At 38.1% G+C, this 18,713-nt stretch overlaps 1 protein-coding gene across 1 annotated transcript in view; it reads right to left on the bottom strand.

The window, feature by feature from the left end:
- dchs1a (dachsous cadherin-related 1a) overlaps positions 1-18,713 on the bottom strand; it is a 101,239-nt gene that overhangs the window by 25,172 nt on the left and 57,354 nt on the right. The gene's annotated exons all lie outside the window — the stretch shown is intronic.

The following is an 18,713-nucleotide window of genomic DNA, read 5'->3' as shown; positions in this document are numbered from 1 at the left end:
GAAATATCTACTTTAAAATAATTAAGTCATGTTTACGGTAAAAAAAAAAAAAAAAACGGTAAAATTATATTAAATCATTTTCATTTATATCCATCAATATGATAATAGTTAGAACATAAACATCAATATTTACCTACATATATTTTTAATCAAAACATTTAGGTACATAAAGTGTCTCAAAGAGACTTTGAGTACAAATGCAAACAAATAATTGAATCTTAATTTAAAATCAGTTCATTGAAACCACTTGAACTCATTAGCAGAAATGAAACATTGCAACTGAAATTAAATAAATTTGTGATAAACAGGAAACAATGTCCAAATAAAAAGTGCATTAACATTACTGCAATACTCAATGTTGAATGAAGAAAAAGAAAAAAGAAAAAACTAGCCTATACAATTATTTTTATTATAAATATATATAATAATATATAATATATAATCATAGTTATAATTATTAAAATATAGAATTATTTTTAATTATATATTTTAATTATAAAATGAATATTCATTAATAATATTGTGACTATTCAATATACTCCCCAGCTCTATGTTAAATGTTCATATTCCAAGACCACTCAGCAGTTTCCTGTCACAAATAAACCTGATACTCCACTGAGCAATACCACAACACATTTATCTGACTTGGTTCACAGCCCATGGCACTCAAACACAGCTCTGGTGCTCTGCAGCAGGTACATATACTGCGGTAAACTAAGGGAGCACATGGAGTGCTCTTCGGCTACAGTTGGGTTTGATCAACCAAGCCAAGAGGAGGGAAGCTACTGGCAGCTTGCAGACATAAATACTTTCCCAGCCACAGCGAACAGCTCAGGAGAGAACAACAGACTGATAAACAAATGTAGAGAGAGAGACAGACAGAAAGAGACTTGTATAGAGGTGATGACTATTTGGGACAAAATGAATTGCCATTTAATGCAAACACGGAAAGCGAAATTACTTTCTATCCAGCTTCTTATTCATCAAATAAAAGGGAAAATACTGCTTCAGCTTCTGAAATTTACTCTCAAACAACATTACACCTCGACCATGAGCCGTCTTGAGTGGATGACGGCCGTAACAGATTCTAATGGCATTGAGATGAGGGCATCCGAGTCTGAGATCGGGTCCTGGCAGAGGCTGTGGAGCAAGTGTAGGAAAAATAATCATCATGAATACAAGAAGTTCCAGCCCACAGCGGAGAGATGTTCCACCTTTTAACCATCCAAGGCCCTGAAGCAAACCCTGACATTTTACAACCGAGCAGGAGGGGTGGGGGGCATGATATTCATAAATACCACACTACCTATCCTTATTCCCTTCACGATAGCTTGACAGAAGTTGGATGCCTGAGGCCTGAACAGCGAGAGTTTGAGGTAACAAACCGTGGAAGGGCGGTTTGACCAAGGATCTGCTTCATGGACAAAGCCATTTTCCATGAAAGCCTGGCTTGAGCAGAGAAAGCAGAGAAATGTCTGGGGGACTTGTGGGTCTCAATATAGTTTAAATAAAGAGCTCCAAAGCAGCACTGAAAGATAAATATTTCCTCTCGGTCGTTGCGCTGTTCGTAGCAGCTATTGAATTGAAGATGTATGAGAAAAGGAAGTAAGTTGGTCACAATAAGAAATCATATATATTTGTACTCAAAAATCTGTCAGGTTGACTATATGCATGGTACATGTAATAAGACAGCAGAAAACAATCCGTATTAAGCATGTAAACCCTTCAAAGGTAGAAGACTGAAACCAGAAGTGGGATTGAGTTTCTTTTTCCATCTCTCCAACAAAAAAGGATTTAAATAAAGTGGCTTCTCAAAAATGGGGAGAAACCCAAGCTCATAATTTCTAGAGTGTGTTTGAATATGTGGTGAGATGCCAGTAATCATGATGACTGATTGAATGATTGTCTTTTCGGGTCCTAAAGGGGGCACCTAAAGTGCATGCATAAAAAAAGAATAAAAAAAAGAGCATGTACGTGTTCACACACACGCACACAGAGGAGCCGAGGGATTTGGAGATGTACTGTTTAAGAAGCAGGTTGCCTTTGCCAGTACAATAACAGTTCATAAGAAGTTTAGTGGAATCTCAATCTTGACTGAATCATAAGTGGGTCAAAGTGTGCTTGAGCTGCTTTCTCAAAATCTCTGCTAAATCCTCTGTGCTTTTCCTCACCGTAACTCATGGAGACACGCAGACTCAAGACACGCCAACTGTGCACAATGCACGAGATGACCTCAAAAATTTAATTTCACCTAATAAATTTCTCAAATAATCTCAAAAGCTACATATATTACATCACAGTTGTCTAAAAAAGTTAAAGTGTGAACCACCAAAGTGAATTACAAACATTCAAACATATTCTCCCCATCTGCAATAGGTTGGACAAACAGACAGTGCCGCCTCAAAACTCACACTATTGGTTGAGCCCAATGTAAGGATGCTCAAACAAACAGAGGTTTGGTGTTTATGTTGAGTGTGATTTAATCGTCATCCATAATTTATTTCCAAAGTGTGAAAGTGAGACAAGAGTGAGAATATTGGACACGTTCTGCAGCTCTTACAGTTCCCTCGTCTCTCTCTCCATGTGTGAGTGAAAGATGCGAACCGCCCTGAACGAGCCAAGTGAGACATTGGCTGGGCGAACTGTAACTGCAGAACAAGCCAAAGGAATCCAATGCTAACTTGTGGAGTTTTGTGGTTCACCCACCATTCCTCTTAACTCCTTTTTTAGGGGAGAAAAAGAAACATTCAAGTAAGCGAATACAAGATTAATAGGGAGAAAGAATAAGCTTGTCCAGTTCTCGTTAGTTTGTGCTAATGCAAGGGATCTGGTTTCACTGCATTGGGTTTCCTCAAGGCTACACAGCTCATTTAGAGGGTAAGCGACCTGGCTGATGCTTTCCCAAAAGGAAATGCTGGGTATGATAATGAAGTTTTTGATTTGTAAATTGACCACCTTGGAATGAACATGCAAAACTATTACTTGGATGTCTGTAAAATGTCTGTCGACAAACCACTGACTCAAGGTTACCTGAAAGTTAGCCATATGATCACAGTATTGCATGGAACAGTGATTGATAGAGGACTTTGAAACTGTTCCGTGGGACAATTTCCATGCAAATTATGTCTAATATCTATGATCCAACAACAACGCAAGATGTGTAGATTTGCTAAGTGTAGTTCATTTAGCATTCAGGACTGCTTCATCTAAATCTGTGGCACGTTCCTAGTCAAACAAACCATCTTACAGAATTCAAGACCAAACCATCTGATCAGGAAGCTTTCGTAGCCAAACTAAACATTGCAGCCGACAGAACAGTTTGTGAACTTGCTAACAAGCCAATCAGAGTCTGTTTGACAAACACTTTTGTAAGACTCGTTCTGTACTACTGATCTTCTCAGTGAAGACATCAATAAACATAAAACCAAAGATATCACAAACTACATCACCACGAACACAGACAAAACCCCCAAATAACAGCAGTACAAGGCAGCAAGTTGGTGTAACTTGGCACTGGGGTCATTTGGGCCCATCTGGACGTCTCTAACACAAACATGACACGGAGAGAGTACAGTGGGGACTTTACTTAAATAACAAGAAACCTACAGAGTGATCCAACTGAAACAGCATGATCTCACGCAAAAGAAAAGCTCAGCTTCAAGCATGTTCTTCGCAGCTAATGTTCAGAGTTTTGACCGAAAGCAATGGTTATTTTTATTTCAATGTTGCAGAAACTTACAACAAGTTCCACATATGGGAGCAATGGATTAGTTGGGAAACTATAAAAGAGAAAATGCAAAATATTTCCTTTTTTTTTTTCATGGAAGAAAGAAAGTTATAGACATTTCTAGTTATAAGAGTGAAATGACAGGGTTTAAATTTGGGGGGAAAACTAACCAACTAAGGCCTCTAGTTCAAAAGTGTTTAAATACAGGATAAAACTCCTGTCTAAAATCTAGAGTCTCTCAGTATAATCCACAATATGGCTTTCATATTTTCAATCTGGTGCTATATCTCATTTCATTCCATAGCGGGGGAGATAAGAGATCAAACAGAAAACAGCACATTCTTTTCTCAGAAGGATACTTACAGACAAAGCCAAGCACACCATAAACATACTTTTCTCCCAATAATTTCAATACAGCATTTTATTGAGGCTATCATTCACATCACATGACTTCAGACAGACAAAAACAGCACACTGATGGACGATTCCCAAACCCATGGGAGGACACGCACAAACACTGACTGATGGATAAATACAAATATGAAAGCAGGCATTGAGTGAAAATAGATGGAAGTGTCAAGGGATGTTTGCAACTGACAGACAGCGGTGAAAGGTGAGAGAAAGACATGGACTGATATATTGAAGGACATGCTATGAGTTATTACAGCTGTTTATTGAGAGATAGCTCTCTTTCTTTCTCTTCTTGGCATCACTTCAGAGAGCTGAGGAAGAGGGGGAAACTGGATACCTCCTACTACTTTCTGGCCCTCTTGACCGGCGGCCGAGTAAAAGCCGCACATCCCTCCGGCTCATTACAGCTACAGAGCTGAAGCATTTGACATGTAACATGTCTTGCCTGTTCAAGACCGAGACTAGAAACACAAATCTACTAGCGAGCATGAACAATAGCTATTTTTTCTTCCAAGTTGCAAATTTATTTTACGTGAAAATCAGAATATCACAAAAATATTTACAAATAAAGCAGCGTTTCCATCCCAAACTTACCACTGGATGAATGGATTGATGGATGGATGGATGGATAGATAAATAGACCACTGTATTAAATTCACAGATGTTCTCCTTTTATGTTCCAGAAATTCATATGGGTTTAAAATGACATGAAGGTGAATAAATTATGACAGCATTTCATTTTAGGGTGAACAATCCCTTTAAATACTTGTGTTTATCACCGGGTTTTTTTTTCACAATCACATCTTCCAAAATGCTGTCAAAATCATAAAACATAACAGATTCACTGCATTCATTCATTGCATTGCTCAGCAATCACCAATGGACCAAAAACAGCTAATAACATAACACAGACACGTGTTATGAAACATACCAGATGCATTCTCTACGTACTAAATGTTTTTTATGATGCCCTTTCAAGTGGCTGGCAGAAACCCCAAAGTCACCGTGACCTGCATCTACTGCAACTTTACACCAAAGAACAAGCTGTCAATGGCAGCAATATGGCGGTCTCGTATTAGCAAACATCTCTTGTACATATTTTCTTTGAGTAATGGATCAGCATGACATCATCGGAGCGCTCCTCCAGATCTGTGAAGTATGCGGCACTCTCCAGATGTCCATTAAAAGGGATCTGCAGTATAATGGGATGCCTGTAAAACATCATATACATGTCAAGATCACTGAGCACCCTAATTATTTCTTCATGCAAGGAAGCTTGGCTTCATCCTAGGAGCTGTGCCGGTATGAGCCGCCCGCCAGGACACTGTCATCAGGAAATGTCCAGAAAGGGTCAAAAAGTCTTGGATCGACACCGACTGGTCTTGTTTCGCGTTTTTATCAGATGCAGACTTGTATTCTGGTAGTCAACCACAATTTATGTCAGGTATGGTGTAAAGGCCTGAGTTTTGGATGTAAATATTGGGGTTGGAAGACTTTTGAAAGGTGTTGGTTTCTAAAATAACACAGCTTTGAGCTTTTCATCTCTGGCCTTGACGGTGACGGGGAGGGGTAGCAGCAGGTACTTGCGGCTGGGGTAAGGTGCAGATTTTTGGCAGGAGATCACAGGACGGCCAATTCAGCATAAAGAGGACTAATGACACCAGGAGGACTGGTGCAAAGGGACTATAGAGTATGGTTTCCCCTTTTTCTCTCATCTCTCCATAACTGTGAGTGCTTGTCTTTCATCTGGCCCTCACAGCTGGAGGTGATTAAGGCATCAAAATATGTACAGCGAAAAGTGATAGATTGGGGATCACAGCGAGGAGAAGCAGAGACAGAGGGGTTAATGGCTGCAAGAGGAGTAATGGGCTCAAAATGGACTCTGGGTAATAATAACTTGATATGCTTTCAGAGAACTCGACAGTCAAATAAATGTTTGAAAATGCATTTGAGTAAACATTGATGCGTTGACAATCTCCGAGCAGTTTAGTCAAGAGATCAAATTAAAGACTTGAAAATGAAGATTCTGTCAGTAATTACTCTCCCTCAGGATGTTCCAAACCTGGAGGCGGTTATTTTTCCGTGGAACATCGAGCTCTTTCTATACAATGACAATCCATAATGAGCATGTTCATTAGGTTAATAAAAATAGTCCATATGGGTGATGTGCTACATCCCAAATAAATAAATAAAAATTATATAAATTTAATATACACCAGTCAAAACCCAAATATAGCACAAAGAACGCAAACACTACATCTCTCATCTTGGGTTCAATGCTTTGGTACGCATATAGCAGACAGATCATTGCTTTTGATTATAATCTTTTTACAGGCAGGTCATCCACTTGTATAAGATGTTTTTAAGAGCTGACTGTGTTTACCAGGGACCCCTAAGGTCTACTGAAGCTCAGAGTGAACAGGAAGCCAACCTAACAAAACTAAGACTCGTGCCACCTCTGACAAATTTTACCCATGAGAATTTAAAGCCCAAGCGTTTCCAGTGGTCATTTTAACAGGAACAATAAACATGCCAAAAGCACCTCTGGAAATGTAAGCCTGGTGACCCTTTGCACTGACCCCATCACGCCTTACAGAATAAGCTCTATGCTGGAGTCCCAATCACTGTCAATTCAATGGCCTCACTGGTTATTTTTGAAATGCCACATACAGTAAGAGACATGGCTCTTAAAAAAACTTTAAAAAAAATGGTTATTTTGGACAACTTGAAAGTGCATGTGGACATTGATGTTATAATACGTGCATAGAATAAAATATAATAAATTATAAAAAATAAAAACAAAAAAAAAGTGGGGTTTTTGACCACACTCGTTTAGAAAAATGGGCCAAATTTTGAAATAAATAGCTTATTTATTTCCGGCATATTGGTGACAATTATTGCCTTTGAAGCTGTAAACCAGCTCCGCTTTTCAGAAACTTGAACGAACCCAGATGAATTGCATTGAGAGTTTAGTGGGATGCTGAAGGGACGTCAGCAGAGACGGAATAATGCAAACCATGCCCGCTATGGGATCTAACGGTACTGATGTGGCTTATGGCACCGCTCTGCTGGTCAATAACTCCCTCGCAGGACTGCATGCACAAACACAACACGCACACGGTAGCAAATTCCACCCGCAGCCCTGCCGCCTGGCACCAGTGTCGGATGGGTTGTTGAAAGGCCAGTTGCAGAGAACACCAGGGTTTTTCCGATACATTGTGGCCTTTGCACGGTCTCCTTGAAAAAGTCAGAAAGCACGGCTTTTATACGGGTTAAATGTAGTATGGTCAATGTTTTAAAGTATGAATATGGTAAAAGTTTCTGTTGCCTACATGAAAATACATGGAATGTTAGTGGACTTGACAGTATGTCCACATCATTTGACTTTCAGTGAAATGTCTATTTAGACGTGGTCAGTAGGAGTCATTGGCCACATCACTCATAAATGTCCTCAAGGCAAAAGCTAATAGCCATTCTCCTGCACTCAGTCTTTTAATGCTGTTTTCGCAGCCAGATGTCTTTGATTTGTTCATGGTTGCTTCCAATTTGTAAATCAACGTTCAAAGCATACATTTATGAGAAAACAAACAAAATCAACAATGCCCACAAAAATTAGGCCCATGCCTCTGTGGTATGGATCTTATATTTATTGAACAACTGCTATTATGAGTTTAAAGGAAACCATAAACTTGCCAAGTAAAGTATGCATTTAAACATTTCAATCAAAAAAATATCTTCTATAAAAGATCTGTTGTTTTGACTTTACAGCTGTCATCAAACACATAATACATGGCATCACTATGGTGAGCACCACTATTGCTCTTACTTTTGAACAAACCTATTACCATTTAACCATTTAATATAATTCGTCCCACATTGTGAGATGAAAGTTGGCACTAAACACCTGGATTTGGTACCTAGCAACCATCCAGAACTCCCAAGTTCTGGATAACAACACAGTATAAACCTCACAGAAAGTTTTATAATTGTGTTCGCAAGTTTTGGGCAAGCACAAATCACATTCTCAACAGACAATGTAAAAATGTAGCTTGAAATACCTGTTGATTGAACTTTTTGCCACTTTATTGCTAGAAACAGTGAGAGGGGAGACATGAAACAAGCAGAACTAGATCAGAAAAATGACAAGATTAACTTAAACACACAATGTGTCATTCCACATGCACAAACCTCTAAGCTCAAAATACTGTGTATATCTGTTCTCTTCTGGCTGAATAGAAATATTCAGATCATAAAAATCCACAAGATCTCATCAAAATGTCACAATGATCTCTGAAATGTGCATGACACTCTGAAACAGTGTCCAACAAGCTCCCAACATGGAACAAAGTAAACGCTTTCTCTCTCTCTTTCTCTCTCCCCTCTGTGGCTGCAGGCACTTCATGGTCCAGATACAGATGACAATGGAAAGGTGCTTTACTGTTGCGCAGGGACCCAGGAGACACTTCACAAACATGCTCTTTAATTTCACTAGGCTTTAATCACAGTCTCTGCTGGAGAGCAGCAAAGTACTTGCTTGCCTCAAGCTCATCACAAGCTGGCACACCGAGTTCATATTTGCTGCATAGTATGGGAATGGAAACTTCTATTTACAAAGCATTTCTGTTTAAAAGCCCATTTGGTTCTGGTTTCTGTCTTCTGTGAAACCCAAAAGAAGACTTCTTTGAAAAATGTCCATACTATAGAGTCCGATGTTGTTTAAGACCTAACTGACTTTGATAACATGGACAAAAACAGCTGAAACATTCTTTTAAATATATTCTTTTGGGTTTCACAGAAAAAGAAAGTCATACACCGTTAACATGGCATGAGAAATCAATGTGTGCAGTATATGAATTGAGCATGAAAGCTAAATTAAGTACCAACAGCTAACAAAAATCCAAATTACAATTTAATATATTCAATATATTCATAACGAACATATCAGAGTTAATATTGTTAACAAAAAATTATATGTTAAAATGCAAAGAAGTTCAAGCACTAAAAATCACTAACTGGAAATAAATGAAAACTGAAAAAAAAAAAAAAAAAAAAAAAAAAAATAATAATAATAATAATAATATATATATATAAAAAGTAAAAAAAAAAAAGAAGATATAATAATAATAATAATAATATATTATTATTAACAGTTATTTTAAAACTATAGCGTCCAGCCACGCCACACACAATAAAGCTCCTCTATATTGAATGTTGCTACATTTTTACATTGTCTGTAGAGAATGTGATTTGTGAGATATATATAAAATAAATAAAGTACCATATTCTTTAAATAAGCTTTAAAGTCTCATATAATGTCTGGTATTTCTTGTCCTTCATTAAGAAAAGTTCTCATTACCCTTTCTACAGTTCTTTTATTCTGCCTGTCCATCTTTTTTTTTTTCACTTCTTTTTATCTCAAAAATAATATATGTTGGATTACAGTATAGGACGATCCCTAAACAGTTTAAGAGTTGAACCAGCAACATTCAGTATAGAGGGGCGTTATTGTGTGTGGCGTGGCTGGACGCTATCGCTTTAAAATAACTGTTTAGGTCACACAGTTAATATCAGCTCTCTGGAGCCGTCCCTATAAACACACATAGGCCCGTGCCACTGGCCGATAAACACGGCTTTCTGTGAGGCCCGCTGGGGCTGGTTACCGGCGTGTGCCAAACCGTGCTACGACGCTCTGGGCCGCAGCCCTCAGACTTCTGTTTTTAGAGCAGTGGGACGGTCCCGGCGGAGGTCATTCCTCCTCCGGTTCAAGCCGGGGTCGAGTGTAGAAAAACACACAGTTTAGTGAAGGAGACGGCACAGGCCAGAGAGTGTTTAGATCAATTTCTTCGGTTTCGCTGGCACTTGTTTGCGCAAGTAAACAGGCTATTCATTTAGCAGCCTACACCCTGTCACTAGAGGAATAATGACCTCTGTGAAAAATGACAGTGGACTTGCTTTTAAAAGTGAAACAGTTCTGTTTGGGCCAAAAGGATTACAGTCGGTAGACATCCTGTAAGAAAAAAAACAACATGTAACAGAGATTCCCAGTTTCTCAGAGCTTGGAAAGTATTAATGTTTGGCATATTATAAGGTGTGACACGAATCTGGGTGGTGAACGCTATGATAGATGAGGTGACTAATGCACATTCGTATGTACAAGGCGAGCACAGCTGCAAATGCGTTTGAACGCTTAAAAAAATGAAACCTCGCTTCTCAGATATAAAATAATTAAGCCGTCTGCATCAATGGACCCATTTATGAACTTTTGCATGTATGTTTGCATTGCGAAATATTTAACTTAAGCCTCATTTATAATATGATGTTTGTAATTTATGTAACAGTCACTCTTAATACAGGCACACGTCTTTCAGTATACTGTAGTCTTTTACCAAAAAAATTTAGTTAACTGCATAATGATATTATTCAAATAAGCTATACATCATATATAGCATTGCGAGGGGACAAATAAATCATTCTCTTGACAAATAAATCCATTAAACCGGATGTAGCCCATCAACAACTGTGCAGTTTGATGCTTTCTCTCTTATTTAAGATCATGTTTTAGTCATTCATGTTACTAAGTCTCACTGTATTGACAGGTGGAAAGAGTTTACGGCCTCTGCTGTGTGTTAACTTCTGGTTTTGTAACCAAAATGCTATTTTTAACACTCATGAAGAGCTCCAAAAGCTCCAAGGCTCAACTCCTACAGAGTTTTTGCTCCATCATCTGCAAATTATTCAATCTTCTGCTAAAAAAAAATAGCCTAAGCAGGATTGGCGGTCTTAGATGGTCTCTCAGTTCTGGTCCAGGTTCTGGCCCAGGACAATCGCCAGCTGATAGTCAGGCTGGGAGATGATCTGACCAACCAGCTAAAAATCAGTCTGCAAGGCCTGGGGACCACCTAGGCCAGCTTAAACCAGAGCAAACAAACCATCTTATGTTTGGTTAAGCATGTGTCATGTGACGTTGAGGTGCACTTGCTGGTTGAAGACGTCAACATTACATCACTGGTGAGGAAAACTAAATGTTTAGTGTTGTAATGAAATGAATAAACCAAATATTCTGTTTTTTGTTGTCCAGAACAAGCCTTCAGGCAGATCACAACAGCCTCTTCAGTGAGGAAACAAAAAAGAAATGCAGTGTGTTTTCTTATGAAACAACAGCTGGTGCCCAGATATAACTGCTATTTCCAGCCACTGCGCTCCAGATATGAAATATTTAAACATCTTTTGCACAACCTTTGACTCTTCCTGCCAGCTTTACACTTATGTTTATATTGGGGTATATATATCTTACCTTAGATAAATACAAAAGCAATGCAGGAGACTTTGGATGGTGAAATCCAGGAAACCCAGAAATGTTTTTCTATGTTATGGGGTTTTTTGCCATGGGGGATTTCATTCATAGTATGAAAACAGGTCTTTCTTATAAAGATAGTTATTAAAGCAAAAAATGTAATTATAACATCTTTTAAACTGGAAAGTCTTTCTTCTGTGGAACACTAAAGATGATATTTTCATCGATGTTGGGATCCAAAAAAAAAAAAAAAACATTGGTCCCCATTGGCTTTTACTGGATGAAAAAAAAAAAAACACAGACATTATTAAAAATATTCTTTTTTGTGTGTCATACAAAAAGTAGTGATGGGAAGTCCAGTTCTTTTCCACGAACCAGTTCTTTCGGATAGTTAGTTTCAATGAACCGGTTTTAAAAAAAACGGTTCACCAGTTCTTTTACGTCCTCGCGTAATGACGTCAATTCTATCATCCCGGCGGATACAAATACATTCAAATAAAGGCATTTGTAATCATAACTTAAATAATAGTAATCATCGTCATAATCATCTTGGATAAGTTTCTTACATTTACGTTTTGCAAATGAACCCTACAGGCGTTGAGCAAACACGGAGGTTTCACGTCTTAAAGATATAAAGTGAATAAACTGGTCTTCATTAATTTAATTTAATTTGTTATTAAATAAACTTACATTTCGCCAAATACAAGCCCTAATTTAAGTCCTCGGTTCACCTGTGCTCATGTATCAGCAAAGCATGCAGTTGGTCGAAAGAAAGTCTGGTTCAGAGACGGTACTATCACGCATGCTCAGTATCTCCAGCTCATCGGTTCTCCGTATCGAACGTGTCCGAAAGAAACAGTTCTCGGTTCTGTACTGCTGATTCAAGAACCGCTGCCGCAACCAGTTCTTGACTCGAGAACCGCTGAAGCAGTAGGCCTGTATGTGCTGAGCTTAGAACTGCTGAAACCTTAGGACAAAACGGAAAAGTCGATGCATGTCTCCAGTATGTTTAATACGTTATGTTTTGCTTAACACATTATAAACATTAACTAAGCATCCATAAACCCATGGCAAGAGTTTACGTCAAAGATTTACATCAACTTAGAAATTAAATTAGCTGTTCCTGGAAATAATGTTTTAGTATAATAATAAATGTTTAGTTTTACAGTCCATTCATTGTGTTTCCAATCTTTAAACATAATACAGTGATAAGACAACATGTTTTATATGGTTACACTTATTGATGTTCAACAATTAAGAAACATGCATTTCGTCCCTCTGAAAAAATTGCACGCATGCTCAGCTCATCAGCTCCTCGGTTCTCAGTATGCTGAACGTGTCCGAAAGAAACAGTTCTTGGTTCTGTACTGGTGATCCGAGAACCGCTGTACCTGTACGTTCGGTAGTGCGCGCATGCTCAGTATCAGCTGATCGTGCTCATCACTTCTCTCAGCATAACATGTCTCAGTTCAGTGAACTGTTGGATTTACTGGAGTAAAATATACTCCGGGACATTGGTTTATTTCGAGTTGGAGGGACTGTGTCAGGCATGTCCAAAAGTAAGTAACTTTAGTAACTTGTGGATCAGCGCTGACGCAAGACGCGAACTGTTTTGAACGATTCAGTCCGATTTAGTGTACTGGTTCGACCGGTTCACTAAAAGAATCGGTTCAAAAGAACGATTCGTTCACGAACCGGACATCACTAACAAAAAGCCCTACCTGATAATTCACTTTCAGCCACGTTCGTGCTGATCAGGGTTATTTTAGTTAGCTAAAACTACAAATAAAACCACATTGATGCTAAAATAATACTGGTGCTGATTTTGACCATTGGAACCCTTTCAGGACTGCTTTCACACATCTTATTTTGTTCTCAGAGCAAACTGGTGGAGAATGCTGTTAGGCTTTGCATGCACTTCACCCTAAATCAACTAGACAAGCCCATCGAACTCTCTACATCTCTTAATTCACCCCCTGTTAATTTACAGCACAGTTATAGCTGAGACACTGAGATGATGTACATCTTGAGGCATTTAAAAAAATAATCATCTCTCCCATCCTGGTCCAGATCTACATAATACATAAAACATCCTCAAATCTTCAGCATCCTCCCATTCCATCACGTTATCACTCCAGGGGGATTTTCTAAATATGAAAAAGTATCACTAACATATATTTTACACTTAGACGGAAATATTTTTTTTCTCTGTAGCGCTGTCTTATGTTTTCTGTCAGTATATAGACGACACACAGCAACATGCATGCTTTTCTTCCATTGATATTGATGAGTATCCTAAGCATTGACCCACATCTGATGTATAGGCCTACTTATACTCAAATAAACAGATCTGATTCTGATTCATGATTCTTGTGGATATGGAATTTGTACATACAAACTGCCTGCTAGTCTTTCAAAAACGAAGCCAAATGCACTTAACCCGAGGGTCAGCCATGAGTACACGATGGCAATAAATACTTCTGAGTTCAACTGTAAAAGGATATGACCGTTATTATGGGTCTGTGTCTGCAATGTCCAGGAGATGTCTTAAAGATTATTTATTTAGCTGCAAAAACAATTGAAAGAAGAAAAAAAAAATCATCCTTTTTTCATTGTTTTGAGAGTTAAGGTTCACAAAGAAAATGAATGAATGAATGACTGAATTAATTAATTAATATGCTATTATACTTTGTCAGCTTCAATAAAAGTAGTTTTTTTCATTTACATACACTAATAATTTTAACACTTTTGCCATTTCTTTAAAATTCTGTAAAAAAAAATTGCTCAAATTAAGCTTAAACATCCCATTTCTTGATGAGAAAAGTCTGAGAAGCAGATCATTACAGTATCCTTTTCAGAGGAAACCTTTGACACTTAAAAGCTTTTGGGATTCATATGTTACAAACACAAGCTTATCTACAGCCTAGTGTTTTCTGCTGTGTGTTTCGAGGAATGTCACACACTGTACGCTTTAACACTGCTTCCTCTGAGGTTCAGAGCTGCCGGCGGTGAGAGGTGTAACAAACCTTCAGCATAAGTTTATTTAATAAGAAGTCTGTGCGCTCTGCATCATTTATTAGGTTGCTTAATAGTATATACAAGGGGCGATAACAAATTCCCTATGATAAACAAACTGAGGCACAGCAGGGCGTCCACACAGTCAAACCTAATTTATCACAGATCGAATGATATAACATTTATCTGATCGCACATGGCCAGAGAATGTGTCGGACACAAGTGGGGATTGTGATATCACACATTCCCAAGATAGAGAGATACGTCACTAAAAATGATCTGGTTATACGTGCGGACGGAAGAATAGGAACGATCTGTGAGTTTTCAGATTGGCTCATGAATATCAAGGTGACTGTGTTCGCTTAAGTAGTTTTTGCTATTTGCTAAATAGTAATATATATTATCATTTTCAATCATAATTGATAGAATGTATGTATGTGTGTATATATATATATATATAGTGTATATATATATATACACATACACACACACTTTTCTTTTCAATCATATAACCCTAACCCACAGAAACCACAATCTCATCTAATACTTTTAAAAATACATAAATATTACGTGACAGTGTTTTTGACCATTTATTACTTTTTAACAGATAAGGCATGTCAGGGAACTGAATAATGAACCCATTTAATGATATAAAACTATTTAGCTGCCACACTGCTAAGGCTAAGTGCTCACAGTTATGTTTTATATTCACTCCTCGTGGCAGATTTTCTACACAGACGCATAAGCGGGGTAAATTAAGTATAATCTGATCAGTCAGTGGGTGTGACTGCCATGTGCGGTCTGCGATCAAAGGTCACCTAAACGGCCACCTGCCCCTCTGTGACCTTTCACCTCAAACACTATCCATTCTGTCTTTTATGTGTGACCCAAGCATGTACCACATGTGGGCGTCTATACCAACATTGAGATGGGATAGTTGAGACGTCTAGATCAGTTTATACAAATGAAGGTAACACCCACAATAAAGTAATATTGTGAAATATTATTATAATTTAAAATATAATTATTTTAAAAATATATATTAAATATATTTTAAAATTTTATATATATATATATATATAAATATAAATATATTAAAACATAAAATATATTTGATTTGGAAAAAAGTTATAATAGGATTTGTGCTGGGTTACACTACCCATTTTATGATTTTTTTCCAAATCAAATGTTCTTCCATGACATGCAGCTAGCAAATCCATGGTCATATAATGATTTATTTTATCAAACTTTGCATTTTTTGCAAAAATACACTTTTCACAACCTTGTTATTTCCATCTGCCTCTGTAATTAGGTGCATGTAATATCTCATGCCTCTAAATAAAGCAAATGATCTTCATTATTAAAGGAGAGACCCGGCAATGGAAAGTTTTCAGCGAGCACGAATATAATTTTTCAGCCTTAATATGAGACAGTGCTGTTTAAAGCCTAATCCTATGGTGGAACCATCAGAACGAACTCAGAATCCTTGAGGATTGTCTGAACCACACAACCCCATCCCAGGCTGGGATGAGATTCAACTGTTGCTGTGCCATTTTACTGAAGTGGCTTTTTTTCAGTCTAAAAGCATTTCTTTTTCAATGAGCCTTGTGTTTCTCATAAATCAAAGTCTCTGTCACAGCCTGCTCTATTGTTATGAGTGATTCGTCACTCAAATGACTTTAGGCAAGTCACAGTTTTGAGTAAAGACATCTGGGCCTTTTAATGTCAGGGCATATATTGTTATCTCCAGGAAAATATTAAATGCAGCAGCTTAGGCATATGAAAGAGATGACCATAAAAATCAAGTCAGGACGAGTGTGTTTGATTTTTAATGTTGACAGTGTGCACGCAGTGACCCATGGCATTTAAGAGAGGACGGCTGAGCAATTTGTCTTTACAACCATATCTGTCACAAAACACTCAAGCACTACATGTACAAGGAAAATAAACATGCACAACACACACCTGCATATACATACAACCTCAATAACCAATTGAATTAATTGACTCTTTCCCCGCTAACATTTTTTTTGTTTTTAAAGTTGCCAGCCACCGCCAGCATTTTTTTATAACTTTCACAACATGTTCAAGGCCCCCAAAATATTTTGATGTATGAATATTTATTCAACTTCATGCATTCTTTTGTTTTTAATCAACACTTGAATGTGGGTAGGCTTAATAAAAAAAAGCAACATTTTGAACAAAAAGCTGAGAATCGCATTTTTGTCAGACTACAACATGTGCCTAAGCAATGCTTCAATCACTTGTTTCTGCTTCTTTTCGCCTGTGTTTTGACCCTGAGATTCTCTACTCTTTCAGAAGAAGCAAAATGACACCCCCAACTGTACAACATTCTGTCAATGGTGGGAAAAGAGTTAATATGTCAACCATAAACAACACAAATTGTGTGTTACGTCTAGTTCTTCCTCATCTTGACTTGGCTAGGACACATTCTACTCTGCACACAAAATGAAAGGCTTACCTTTCACACTTTCCCATCAAATGATCGTCATCTCAGTTCTCGCGTGTGCGTCGTGGCGCTCTTGTGAACTCACGTCAGAGGCCCGCACAGAAGAAAAATGAATAGTTGAATAAAGTCGTCATTTTAGTTTTTTTTGCGCACAAAAAGTATTCTCGTCACTTGATAAACTTAAGGTTGAGCTACTGTAGTCACTTGGACTATTTTAACAATGTCTATTAGGGATGCACCGATCCACATTTTTTCACTTCCGATCCGATCCCGATACCTGAATTTGGATATCGGCCGATACCGATTCTATTCCGATACCAGAGCTGTGTTTGCTTTAATATTATTATCATTTTTGTTTATTTTATATGATGCTGAAATAAACTTCTCTCAACAGGCAAGTAATAATATGTTATGTATGTAGCCTATGTATGCATGTATGTCCCAAAAGGCAACTTGAGGTAAGTAAGTTATAAGGTCAGAAAAGGAAGTCAGAAAAACAGGAAATCCTGTTAACAGGAAAAATCCCATTCTGAAAACAAATATGCAACTGGGGTTTCAAATTGATTGTCATGTCAATATTTATTACATTCCCAAAATGTCAAATACTTGCGTCTTGAAATATAAGAAAAGTGCAAGTGTAAACATCTTACACACACACACTATCTGAAGGGTGATCCTCGCTCCGATGCAGTAAATGCTCGATCAACATCAGCATCGTGCAAACAAACAAGCGGATTTTGCCTCAGACGCGCGTCGATTTCGCTTCAAACTTTTGCTTTTTACGCACGTCAATTTTTCTCTGGACGCGCGAATGGATTCAAAATATTCAAGCGTCCAACTAGACGCGGTAGACGTGAATTTGACGCGCTATTCGCGTTTGGTGTGAACGCACAGTAACGTGGTGCTTTTTTTAAAATGTTTGATTGCGTTCGTTGTGTTGTACGACGCGAGGGAGCTTCAAAGGACTCATTGCATCATTGCAAACATTGCATTTTGCTGTCGTGCTCTGCGGTGTTTTCAGTGTTAAGTATATCCACACAGCGGACGTTGTTGGCTAGCCGCAAACTGCGGAATGGATTTCCTGAGCGGGAGAGTGTCTCATAACTCTGTGTCTCATTCTCCGTTCAGGAAATCCATTCCGCAGTTTGCAGACAGCTAACAGACTAGCCGGCGGGAATCACTTTTGGAGTCATTTCAGCAGACGTTAAAGCGAGCGCAGACATGACTCCTGGATATCGGATATCTCCGCAGGTTGGATCGGGAAAATCCGATACGTGAATTACGCTGGTATCGGGTCCGATACCGATACTGGATCGGATCGGCCCCATCCCTAAATGTCTTTACTAACTTTTCTGGGCCGGCAGATGAAATTACCTAGAAGCCTATGAAGGAGTGAGACAGCTCGCAGATTTCATCCAAAAATATCTTAATTTGTGTTCCAAAGATGAACGAAAGCCTTACGGGGTTGGAACAACATGAGGGTGAGTAATTACTGACAGAATTTTCATTTTGGGGTGAACTAATTCTTTATTTTAAGCATTTTTGCGCTATTTTCATCTTACTTGATTCAATTTGTCTTTGTGCTAATGTCATAGGATGTGACGTTTTCTTGTACCATAGTATATCGATGACTCAACTGTGTCTCAATTTTTCATGAGACTGCGTGTCCTTATCCTTACCCTTAAGGACTGTTCACTGAAAGGTTCTTTGGGGCACAAAATATGGTTACCTTATGACGTTACTTACCACCCTTTGGAACCTTTATTTTTAAGAGTGTGTGGAAAAGCTGAAGTTAA

The sequence above is a fragment of the Rutilus rutilus genome (genome assembly GCF_951802725.1).
Source record: "Rutilus rutilus genome assembly, chromosome: 9".
NCBI lineage: Eukaryota > Metazoa > Chordata > Actinopteri > Cypriniformes > Leuciscidae > Rutilus > Rutilus rutilus.
The sequence above is the reverse complement of the archived record's forward strand: the minus strand, read 5'-3'. Positions and strand labels throughout refer to the sequence as shown.